At 39.3% G+C, this 13,174-nt stretch overlaps 1 protein-coding gene across 7 annotated transcripts in view; it reads right to left on the reverse strand.

Annotated features, from left to right (window-relative positions):
• OTUD7A (OTU deubiquitinase 7A) overlaps positions 1-13,174 on the reverse strand; it is a 122,473-nt gene that overhangs the window by 68,061 nt on the left and 41,238 nt on the right. For all 7 annotated transcript variants that reach the window (XM_027704421.1, XM_027704423.1, XM_027704418.1 and 4 more), the window contains 2 exons: positions 11,202-11,318; positions 10,537-10,642 (listed from right to left, as the gene is read on the reverse strand). The gene's annotated coding sequence lies outside the window, so the exon portion shown is untranslated. The remainder of the gene's footprint in view (positions 1-10,536; positions 10,643-11,201; positions 11,319-13,174) is intronic.

The following is a 13,174-nucleotide window of genomic DNA, read 5'->3' on the forward strand; positions in this document are numbered from 1 at the left end:
TGTAACAAAAAGCCTGGGAAAGTAGATTAATTAAAAAAAAAAATTCCTTTAAGCTATCCAAAGAGACAATACCTTCCACACACCTAATTTTTTTTGGTCTTTATTTTAAAGACATTGATCAAACTCCTCTGCTTTGCTGCTGCTCAGAAGCTCAATGTATAGCAGAGCTGACTGGGAGTTGCTGTCAATTGTTTTTAGAAACAATGTTTTAGCACTTTGGGCAATACACACTGTCAATTTATTAGAATTTTTTCGAAGACATAAGGCAGAAAATTGCTCTGCCTGACCAGCAGGTCTGCTTATGAGCCAGAAATGCCAAGAACAAAGAAAGGACCCCATTACTGTTGGTTCAGAATAAAAAGTTGTGGATGTGGAGTAGGAATGATTTCAACAGATCCCTAACTTTAGATAGGTTTTATAGGAAATACAAATGGCTGGGTGGAGGAGGGGGAAAGAGAAAATTGTTATCTCATGTAGGGAGTTGGTCCCACAATAGATCAGTGTTTGATAAGACAGATGCTCAACAGAAAGGCAAGACTATAAACCACATAAAAGGAAGAAAAGAAAAAAAAAACCCCAACAAAAAAACCCAAAAAAGAGTTTGCTCAAAACCATGTTCTTCCTGCAAAAAAGCAGCCAAGTGAGCTGATCGAAATGGTGGCTTAAGGAGTGACCAACCACAGGGCAAGACACAGGGAAACAGGGTGACTCTCATGTCCCTGGTTAGTTTTGCAGAATCTTATTTGAAAAAACGATGGGTTTGTTTTTGATGTCAGTCACTGCACTAAATCAGGCACTTTGCCTGACAGAGTCAGTGCTGTCGTGGTCCAGCCCCAGCCCAGCCCTGGCAGCCACTCCCTCATCCCCCACCAGCAGGAGCAGGGAGGGAACCAGGAGGGTAAAAGCCAGAACACCCAGGGGTTGGGATAAAGGCAGTTTAACAGGGAAAGCAAAGCTAAACAAGGAGTCAGGTCACTGCTGCCCAGGGGCAGGTGTGGAGCCTCTCCAGGAGAGCAGGGCCCCACCGTGTGAGGGTGACTTGGGCAGACAAACCCACCTCTGCAAATGTCCCCCCTTCCTCCTTCTGCCCCCACTTCATACCCTGAGCACGGTGTCTCATGGTCTGCAATGTCCCTCTGCTCAGTGGGGTCCTGTCCTGGCTGTGTCCCCTCCCAGAGGGGCAGTAGGAAAGCAGGAGAGGCCTTGGCTCTGTGCCAGTCCTGCTCAGCCACAACAAAAGCATCTCCATCATCATCACCCTGTTCAGCACAAATCCAAACCAGCCCCATTTCAGCCACTGGGAAGAAAATTAACTCTACCCCAGCCCAAACCAGCAGACATGCAAATTCACGCATTTGAGTCACCTTTTCTCTTATTTACATGTATGTTTTGGAAAAAACTCTTGCTTTTCCCTTTGCTGAACCAGTCAATTAACCAGCAGCATTTTCCACTTCATGACAGACAGAATGAGTTTATTTCTTGGAGTTCCAGTCAGCAGACACAAAGGCAAACCATCTATGGGGAGTTCATAATACTTGAAAATGTGAAAAGGTACAAGCTAAACTTTATCTAGATGATAATAATTTGGTTTTCCGAGCACTGGCTTCAAAGTAAAAGAGATGATGTCAGGAAAAGAAGGTCACTACCATCAACTAGTCAAATACTTGAACATGGATCAGAACCAAGCTCATGCCACCAGTATTTTTGTTTTTATTAAGATAAAAATGGATCTGCTTATGTGCAACATAATGTATGCAACTCAGAAACTACAGAGCAACTACTATTTTTTTTAATGTACAACATCAATGTTTTCTATGATGATGATCTCTAAAGACTAGAGGCTTTAACTAAAAAGAAGAAAAAATAAACCACTTTCATAAACAGATTTCATCCAAAAGGGATTTGGTTGCAAAGAACTTCTTGGGCAACTTCAAACAGTCCTGAATCTGACCTGTGAATTTTTATACAGCTTATGTGACTGAATATCTACTCCACATACCCAAATCCACATCTGCTTGATTAAATTAGACTGTCAGTCTCCTAAAGTAAAGCCATAGCCAAAAGGCCCAAAATTATGTAAACAACCTCCAGCAGGAAGTTGAAAATCTGGTTCTTTACTTTCTCTGTAATTGAAATGACAGAACGTAAGCTCTCAAAGACATTCAGAAAATTTAGATTATAATTTCCATTGCTACTTACAGATAAGCAGTAAACCTTCCCATAATACTTTACCTCTTGAAAGTCTGACACTTAATAGAATGTCACCCCAGCCACAGTCACCACCAACAGCTGACACTGGAAGTCCTCCTGCCCTCTCAGGCCTTCCACAAACCACTACAAGAACTCACCAGGGGACAGATTTCCTCACATGGTTCTCTGCTCTGTCCATGTACCAATCCAGCAGCAATGTGTTAGACACACACATCTCTGGAAGCAAAGACTTCAGCAAGGTTTAGCTTTTACAGAACTTTCCTCTCACTTCCAGGCTTGGAAACTTTCTGCTGGACATTACTAAGCTGACTATAATATCAAACAGCACAATGTATACTATTTACTCTGACAAGAAACAGTGAAGAGTGAGGAGAAATACTTAAGCTTTATACATCGTTTGCAATGTGCTGCACTGCTTCACTGAGAATAAAATAACCAGTATTCTTGCATAAGACCTTAAAAACAGCACTGTGATTGTGAAAGCAAGGAATAAAGTTAATTACAGAAGTCCATAAGAAGCTGAACTAACAAGCATAATCATGATAAGCAACATACAGTCCCCGTGATCTTCCAACATTTTTCAGAAACAGAAGGCAGCTCTCAATGCTGAAGGTGCAGATGTCTTCAGTTTTGTCTGGACCCATCTGTCTACCTTTAGTTAATAACAACACACAAATACCAGCTTTGAAGCACACCTATGAGTTCTCACAGAATCAATAAATCAATCCCACATGTAGAAAACTTAGTTGGAAAATCCTATCAGCTTCGCAGGAAATTGTTCTGCAAACAGAAGAGAGAAGGACGCCTCATTTTCTTTGGATTTCTGTCCTTTAATATCCTAAACTTCTGCAGCCACCAGCACATCCCAAGGTTAGTCCAGGCCCATGTATGTACTGCACTGTCCAGGCATCTGCTGTCAAATAGTTTAGAAAACAAGTACTGTTCTCGTTTCAGGGGTTTTTTCTCCACCAGACAAAATTTCGCAAACTTCATAAGAATTGTATTACCTTGGATAATTCTAACTATTTTTCAAATCATACAATGGTTTCAGTGGAAGTGGGAAGAAGGATACATGGATAGATGGGAGTAAGTCTCACTAGAGAGACTTAGAAAAACCAGCTAAAAATGCCTTCCCTTGTTCCTGCCCCGTGGCATCAGTTCCAGACTGCAGGCCCTGCTAGCGTGGTATTATCAGCTATGTCTGATTTCAAATCTGCATTTCCAGCTCAGTATAACCCTGATCTGTAGATCCTCATGCCAGAGCTGAAGGTTTCCCATCTAATCAGCCTTTCTTCTTACCAAGAGATGAAAAAACACAGTGCAAAAATGTCAGAATCCTTCGTCTGCAGCCAAGTCCTCTAGCAAGGGGAGATCTGAAGTTCTCCCTGCACAGTCACCAGGTGGGGACAGGCTCTACTGAGGTGCTCGAGCTGTGCCTTGGAGTCTTTGGGATTCTGGGTTCTTAATTCTAGGAAGATGGTTAAAGTCATATCATATAAACCCTCTGCTATACACATTGCTTAAAAGCAGCAATCAATTCTATCAACATTTTGGATTAATTCGGACAGTACAAGAAATGTTTCTGTAGTATTTAAATATCTGTACCAATAATGAAATACTAAATATACACATATTAGTGTTTCCTTATTCTGTAGAACAGGGAGATACCATTTTATTTTTTCCTGTGAAGCAGGTATATTTTTATCACTTTTCTTTCTTTGAAGCATCTGACTGTTATACCTATTTATGCAAGAGAAATAGGAGATTTTCTGGTTCAAGAACATGGCCTGGCGATTAACAGCCAAAGTGCATCTCAGTTTTCACTATAATACTGTTTACCAAACCATTTTAATTGCTTATAATCCCTTTTTTTTTAACTGCTGGGCTTTTAAAAGCTGAACTTCTGAGAAGAATAAAGTTATTTTGCATAAAGCTCTACTTAGCTCCAGCTTTCAAATAAAAGTCATCTGCATGAACACTAGAATGTGTTATGCCCTTTTCTTTTTTCTTTCTACTGAAAAAGAGATATTTTTCTGTTGCTTTTAGAGGCACCCTGGGAATTCCCACAGTGCTTGTACTTCCTATACTGCAAAGGATTTGATACAGCAGACAAAATCACTGGGCAGCCACTGACTTTGTTATTTCAGCACTCTCAGGAGCTGTTCCACCCTCAGCATCCAGAGCAGCCCAGCTTCACAAGAAGTGTCGTGGCTAAGTCAGAGGGCATTCAAGAACAAGAAGCATCCCTCAGTATTTCTAAGGTCCTGTAATGTCCTATTACAAAAGCTGCTCTTGATAACCAAGGGTAGTGACAAGTGTGGCTTCAGCAACCGAGTCACACAGAAGGGACAAGTGGCTTCCTCTTGGGTGGCATCTCCCCTTAGTGATGATTTAATCATCACAAGAAGAAGAATTGTATTTAACAAACTGCCTTGTTTCATCTCAGTATCAAGCAATTCAGCAGCTGCTTTCAGAATCAATGAAAAAATATTGAAGTGATTTCTTGTACCCATTAGAATCTCTGTTGAGAACAGCCATTGAAAAGAGTGTAAATCTTTCTTAATTTCTGCATAAAGGGAAAGATCATTCCCTCACAAAATAAAATACCTCACCATAAAAAATTATCCAATTACTTACACAACTTTTTCACATCCTTTTAATCCCTGCCTGTTTAATAAGACAAATAAGACATTTGTTAGTTTATTACACCACCAGTGCACAATTCATTTTTATGACACAGCTACAATAAATAACACAAATGAAACAGCCAAATCTCATAGCCTCCAGTGAAACAATATTTGGAACTTAATTATATGCAGTACACATTTAGCAAAGGATGTAGACTCAGTTCCAAATTTAGCAAAATGTGACCAGGAAATAAGTGTCTGGAACTTAACCACAGTGTTTGTTTGACCCTTTTCAGTCTGGAAACCTACTATTTGCCAAACATCATTTCAACTTATTAAGACTGTTAAAGCTCCTCCTCTAGCTCTCTGTAGAGAATTAACTGTTCCATGAAGAGATGTTTTTAGAATCTTACTGGTCTAATTTACACTGTAACTTAAAGTTAAGTTACTCAAGGCTTTATTCTCTATGGGTAAAGTTTCCAAAGATTTTTAATATTCGTGTCTAACAAACGACGTCAGTTTTTCATACTTTAAATACAGGGAGGCAGCTCCAAAGAAATGTGAGAGGAGATGATTCCTTGGAAAGGAGTTTCTCTCTGTCTTCCCTACCAACTTATCAACTGGTTCCCTCTTCTTTTTGCTACAAAAACGGTACCAGCTCCTCCATCCTTGTGCTCTCTGCCCTTATACACACCAATGACAACAAAAGATCAGGTATGGATAGTCTTTGTTTAATTCTATTGAAATTCTTTTTGTCTTTTCAGAGGGGTAATTCAAAACTACACGAATTTACTCACGAGCATGTGACTGAATGGACTTAGGTTGGGCTATAGTTTAGCTCTGAAATGCTGAAACTACCACAGAGCCCATGCAGCACCCAGAACAGATGGACACACTTATTGTGAACTGTTCTGATTTTAAAGGTTTAACACATTAGAAACTTAGATTTTCCAGTCACCTTATCTGAAATAGTAACACTTCAAGAGAGATACAGATCATATTTTCATCACGTGGCCACTGTCTATAGCTCAGTCTGTAGACACTGTGCTCATATGCACATCATGTAAAAACAATGGGAGAGAAATTCTCATGGATTTCATGCTAAATAACTAAAAAAGGAGTGTTAAAGTACTACAAAAGTATACTGCATGAAATATTCCAACTGTATCCTTCTACTGCTCTATATTGGTAGTTTTCATGTTATAATATATTAAGGTCTTCTTAGATAAAGGTGTATTTCTTTAGAACGACAGACTCTTGCTCTAAACTGAACAAGTCAATATTTTTTTCTTAAATTACATCCTAATGATTAAAGTGTCCAGTGAGAAAATTGTTTTAAAGGATACATTTAATTCTTTTCACCCAGCTCTTGAACCACCTACCTTGGAAAAACAGTTTTACTGAGACAAAGGAATCTTCAAGACAAACAAAAATTTGCTGAAATTCCAGGAGAAACTACCTTGGACAATAGTGTTTAAGATATTAATTTATTTTTTTTTATACACTGGCTTGAAAAGCTCTGTGAAGTTGCTGCTTTAGAGACATGGATTCAGTCACAACAACAACCATGATTTATACAGTTTGTGCAAAAGAGAATGAATCTCATTTCTCACTGTGGAACAGGACTCAGAAGTATTTTACTCTATTTCTGGTGATTAGCAAAATATTTCTATTTCATGAGGACTAAGTAAAACTAGTCCAGTGCACACTGACAAAATTAGTGATGATACCTGTGAAGGCAGATACCAGAGGTAAAGAGCATGAACTGGAGTGTTTGTTTTCTACATTTGAAAAAGCAAAGCCCTGTGTTTGCACTCACTGACAGTATGTACCTCATGCAATAACAATATTGTTGCTATTATGTAATAAAATTGTCTCATAATAGACAGTTATTAAAATAATCAATCCAACTAGCAATTAAATCTCAAAATGACAGAGCATTGCCTGCAATTAAAACACACTTCTACTTCCACCCACGTTAGGCAGAGCAGCCCAAGTATCCTCATACAGCAGTTAGTCTTTATTAATTGTACCTTAATGAGGAGTCCTAGGACAAATTCAATATTGAAATTCAGAGTACCATCAAATGATACATCATCTTAAATTAGCCTAAAATGAACAGTAACTGCCAAATGATGAATTCTAGAGTAAGCTGCCCACAGTGACAGGTAATGTGTCCCAGTTATCTGAAAAATCACATCACTGCTCTGTAATAAGCCAACATACTTCTGTAAAAATACCACCACAGCAATAGCCAAGATGACACTTAAATAAAACAGAATAACATAAATAAAACAGAATAACATTCGTGTCTTATCACTCTGACTACAAGTTATAGTAACTGCATCAGAAAATTAAAAGTGAGCTTTGCTTCCTGTTGATAACCCCCTACTCACTGCAGGAAGTTCTGAGACGTTGCCCACATCCCAAAGGGGGCAGTTTCCTAAGAACTTGTAGGTAGTATTTGTTATGCTTGGGGTGGAAACAGCAGATGCCTCATGTCTGATGCAGATGTGTAAAACAAATCAGAATCTGGAAGATTCCTGTGCCAAGGACGAGTCCTGACTTGGTCCCACAGAACAAGCCCCAGCAGCAGCACAGTGGCACCTCTGGCTGGGAGCTTTAGCCATCTAAGCCAGGGGTTTCTTTTCCAAGTTGTGCATCAGGGGACACACAGAGGAGTAAGTTCTGTAAAGCTGGTAAAAGGAATATCCAAGAAAGATCTATTTTTTGCAACAAATAACCAAAAGCTTAGAAGTGACTTTTGTCGTCAAAAAAATTTTAGATGCAAGGTGGAATAACAGATTATTTCATTTTCCTCCTTTCTCTTCAGTTCTGCAGGTTCCCTGGTCTACTCTGATTTTCTGCTTATCTAGACCTTGAAAAACAAAATCTAACTGAAGTATACAGTAGAATGAGACACTTCAGATGCCAAACAAGACACATTGGATAGATCTGGTTTGGATAAGACACATAAGTGTTAATAGTACATACAGTGCTAACCAGTATTACCTGAAAGCAAGGCAGGAGAGGGTAAACATACAATGTTAGGACTCTTGAGAACCAAGTTTAGAATTTTTTCCAGTTAAATTAAAATAATGAGAGATTGAGACTAACTTGTCTTATGCAGGCACTGCTTATCTCTATTTGACCACTCTCCCCAACAGGAGACTGGAATTGGCTGGAGTCACTGCCCCAAATAAAATAATTACTTTTAGAAGATTAAAGAAGCCATTACCAGGGATTGCCTTTGCCCCAGCAGAACAGAGCAATGCAATTGTTCAGTGCTGGAGACCTGGCAAGGACAAACAAAATTAGTCTGACACTCGAGTAGAGAGACAGAGACTTGCAGACACTGAGTGCAGGGTCCAAACTCACAAGGACTTTTGAAGTGACAATGGATCCAAAGGAAAAATTCTGTATGCAAGACTTGGACACAGCTTTTTCTCCTGATCCAAGTGGATACTTATAAAATTCTCAGCAAGAATCCCAAAGGTTTTACTAACACTATTCTTAATCCTCAACAGCTTAAATAAAAACCAGTGCCCACAGAGAAGGGTGGAGTTTTGAAAAAAAATTGTGCATCAGCTATAGAGAAAATGGATGAGCTCAGCAACAGTTCAGGAACCTTAAGATGGTTTGGGACATCAAGTCCCACTTCTGAAAGGAAGAGAAAGGATCTATGTTGAAGCAGAGACAGACAAAGAATTTATGTTCAAGAAGTGACCTTTGGCAGTCAGAGACAAAAGAAATGCAAAAAGCAAAATTAAAAAAAAAAATCCCCAAAACCCAACACAATTAATTCTTGAAAATAGCAAAGAAAGATTTGTGAATTCTAACCTTGCTTTTCTGTTTGCCTTAATCCTCACCCAGTCCAGTCTGTTTATATGAATTTGGTATGAAGGTTTGCTTGCAAGGAAACATTTTTGAAGAAGATATTGCATTTGCTTTTGTTTAAATTAATTCTGAGTTAATTCAAAACTCATGTTTGTAGATGTGCAATTGCTCAGGCATCTCTGAGTGCAACATCTGGGAAACCTCTGCCCAGAAGCTTGAGCTGGTGCATCCTTGCAAGGCACTGAGAAGATGTGTGAGAACTGGGATAACACAGAAGTGGGAATCTGGGAAAGCCTGAAGAAATGAAGGCAACAAAGAAGAGAAGACATGAGACAACAGAATTATTATTCTGAGGAGTGGGGAGAAGGGTAATTGATCTATATCAAACATATAACCTATGTTTGATTAGTCACTATTGCTGTTGAAAAAGTGGTTTACAGTGAATTTCAAACCCAAGGTTAAGCTTAGAAACAAATTAAATCCTGAATGGATTTAATGAAGACACAAAGGCAGATACAGTTTCTGTGCTGCAGTGCTGTGGACTGGTAGAACTTCTGTTGGGACTCCTTCACAATCCCAGTGAACAATGACAGGGAACTTATACTTGCAGTAATTAAAATTATTCCCTACAAGGTATTTTGTCCTCGCATCCTTAAGCATTGAACTTTCATTTTATGATCAAAACACTATTAGGCTTAATAACAGTGTACAAAAAATAAGACCCAGCCTCCAACATTGCCTGGGGGGATGTGGCATCTCACACTGGCACTGCTGCTGCACTTCATGGCAATGTTACACAGCAGCTCATGCAGGTCAAATATAATAACAGATCACAGAACAGTTATAGCTGCCAAAGTCACAAATATCACACAAGTCTTCTACCTCTGTACAAGGATGTTTTAACCCATTTTCAGTCTAGCAAATAAAGCAGACAGAGTTGAAATTTGAACAGCGCGTGGCCTCGAGACTGTGGCTCCCACAGTGGGATGAACAGCCAAGGGGGCCAGAACAACATCCTGGCAATAACTGCAGGCCAAACTTAGGAAATGCAAGAATGCAAAATTGTCATTCAGTTCTAATGTGCACGAACATTATAATACAATCTTTAATTATATCCTCAATCTGTTGTTTTCCTTCATTTTAAACCCTGATTTTAAACATTGTGCAGAATTGACAGGGCTCACTAAATCAGCAATTTTTTCAAATGTTGAGTTGAACACAACCATTCAAGTGTGGCCCCAGGAACTTGACTTACTAGAAGCTTTTGAACCTCCTGAAGGGAGGTTCAGGAGTCTTTTTTTTCTTCCACGCTCACCTGTTCAGTACATACATGTCTCACAAAAACGTGAATGAGCTTAGTTAAGAATGTGCCAACAAGGAATGCAATTATACTATTTTAAAAACACAGTCAAGGAAGACAGATTAGTTTCAAAAACACTATTAATTTTGAGTACCTGCATTTTACAGAGTGTTTAGCAACTCAAAATTAAAAATATAGTTCCTATGTACTTAATTTCAGTGTAATATTCAAGACAGATGCTGTGGTGTCCAATCAAAACTACAGACCACAGTTACTCATCATTTTTTTGTGTACATGGTAGAGAGTAATTATTTTCAGCTCCATGTAGTTTGCTGCTGTAATTTGCTGAAGGTCCCCTCAAGCACTTCTGTGGACCTCAGGTGACAGGGGAGGAAAAAGTAGTAGGGAAGAACATCTCAATCCAACCCTGCTGCCAAGGAAGTGTTATGTGTAACACACTTCCAGGGAAGAGAGACTTCTGTGGGAAAAGTTTGGTTTAAGCAATGTATTTAGCATCACTGAGAAATTCTAGAGCAGAAGCAGGGACAAAATCTGACTTACCATGATAGGTTCTACTTGCAGAAATCCCCCTTCTCTCCTGCATGCCCTAACTCATTTTGGTGAAGCAAATGAGGCAGGCATCCACACTGGTAAACCCACCTTCTCCCTGGAGAGTGGACAGAGAAATCAGCAAGTAAATGGCAATTCCCAGCAGCTGATATCAGCTAAACACCAGTCATTAAACACTTTGTTCTGTTCACTGTCCTGACCAAGGCTGTTCCTTGGGGGATCTTCCATCTAAGTCACACTGTGGGTTAGACCACGTTATTACACAACAAACTGCTAAGAAATGTAAAAGCAAAGAACCAGGCCCAAACCAGAACTTCTGCAGGGACAGATCAACTGCTGCAGCAGTTCAACATGGCAATGGCATGGGTGGGTTTAGGAACTTACACAGCATCCAGGCTTTGGGAAGCACAGATAAAGGTTCATTTAATGAGTAACACTGCATCATCCACCAGCTCCGTGCTGCCACAGGCAATAGGCATGCTGGTAGCCTGTTAATAATTTCAGTTGGTTTCTTTGGTTGGCTACACTTAATTGTTGTCAACCAGAAAACAAATTAAAATTTTCCTTTTCTTTGCCACGTCCTTTGCTCGGCATTTCACAACAGCTCAGGGACAGATGCTGGTATGGGGGGTGGAGGGATGGTTACAGCTACTTACAGGAATGAGGTAGGTAGGCCCCTTTTCTGTTCCTAGTATGTTTGCCTATTTAGGAAGACAGGAGGCAACTGTCCAGCTGATTTACTTCTGATTTTGGAGCTCTGCAGTATCATGTGCCTGTGAGGATGGAGAAAAGACCAGAACATGTTTTACTGTTTTACTCTAAAAGCGACACTGTAAAGTACTGTTCTGCATCTATTTGTCATACCCAAAGCACACCTTGACCCTGGAACACTAATCTGTACCACTAATATGGGAAAAGAATTTCTTCCTTTCCTCCAGCTTTGCCCATTCCCAAGATTGTTACGAGCACTTCAGTATCTCCCTGTTGAGATCACAACAGCTCTTCTATCAAGAACTTGAGCCAGAGCCCAATCCAATTCAGATTAAACAAAGTCCATTATCAAACAGAAAAACAGAAAGTGCCTGACCACTGGCACACATGAACCCAGACATGAGTGTTCCAAAAGGGAACTCAACAAACCCACTTGGGCTGCCCTAGGAGGGGCATTGCTTTGGCCCTGCAGAGCTGATGCACAGCAGATGACAGCTTCTTGTAAGTCCAGCCCTCTTCCTGCTTGGTTCAGAGAAACAAAGGCAATATACCTCAAACCTCAGGTTAGAGACCTGGTTTTCCACCAGTTTGACCAGTTCTGTCACTGACAGAACTGAGTAAATTATTCCAGCTGATCCAATATATTTAGTCCCTTTCTACTTACGAAAAATTCATCTGCAAGTTGAGATTTATTGATTTTTTTTTTCCCAAAAAAGTGATATGATAAAATAAACCCCAACAAACCCCAAACCAACAAAGCACTGCAGCCTGATGTAAAAGAATCCTCAATATTAAGTAAATTAGCCATGAAGCACAGACCCGAGTGGTTTAATGAGCTTTATCTTAAATGTTTTGCTTCCTGACTGGATTTGCAAGCATGTTGTAGTTTATCTAGTTTTAACCTGCTTTACTTGCTAAGAGAGCAAAAATGATCTGCACATGCTCTTCTTTTACAGCCTGTTTAGTGATACTGGGACCAAATATCATTATTTCTGGCAGTGGCTAGATTCTGCTTCTCTATTACTCTATGTGTCATTAATCAAGGTCTTAAAACATAATTCTGTACAGTTTTTAGGGCTATCATTCTTGTAATTTTTAAATACCAAGAATAATTGCTTTCTCGCAATTCTTTTTTTATTCCTCCTAGTTATAACATATTACACTTTCTCCTCCATATACAACTTGCTTTTTCTTTTGTATTTATGTAAGCAAATCCATATATTTGTAAAATACATTTCTTTTACAAAAGACAGACTGGCAACCTCTCTTATCATTTCCCTTTTTCACTCTCTCAGCTATATTTTGTCCAAGTATATGCTGTCACACAAATTTATTTCAATATAACACACCTTCACTGGTCGTTTTTAAAGCCATCAGACACTACCTGTTCTACAGGTTCAGTTGAGCTTTCACCTGGTGAACTCATGGCAGCCACCAAGAATCCTGTGTAAGTTCACTATTCTGTGGAATTCCACTGAAAAGGGAAAACAGCCATTGGAACCTGACCAGAAAGAACTAAGCAGTCTCCATATGCATACACAGAGTATTTCCAAGGGGTGGTGGTCACAAAAACAAAATATTTAAGATTTAGAAAACGAAGATACAACTCCATGCAGTTGGGAACTTATATGCACATTTTTACAAATATCTACTGAATTTCATATGCAAATCGTGACTTAGATTGTTGACTAAAGATAAAACACCTTTGCTTCCCAGCATTTTAAGAAACAAGCCAAAATGCCAAATCAAGAGGTTTTTAAGAAATTGCCCAGATACTTTTTTGACTCTTGCAGAGGTCTTTATTTCAGACTTCACTCCCATCTGGCTGTAGTGTTTATATTGCTGTGTGCAGATGGAACACATAATTACACCAAAATTCTCTTAGCTGAAAAATGGTGCTCAAGGTCTTTGAGTTCAT

Source organism: Neopelma chrysocephalum, unplaced genomic scaffold (genome assembly GCF_003984885.1).
Source record: "Neopelma chrysocephalum unplaced genomic scaffold, ASM398488v2 Primary Assembly neopelma1_274, whole genome shotgun sequence".
In the NCBI taxonomy this organism is placed as follows: domain Eukaryota; kingdom Metazoa; phylum Chordata; class Aves; order Passeriformes; family Pipridae; genus Neopelma; species Neopelma chrysocephalum.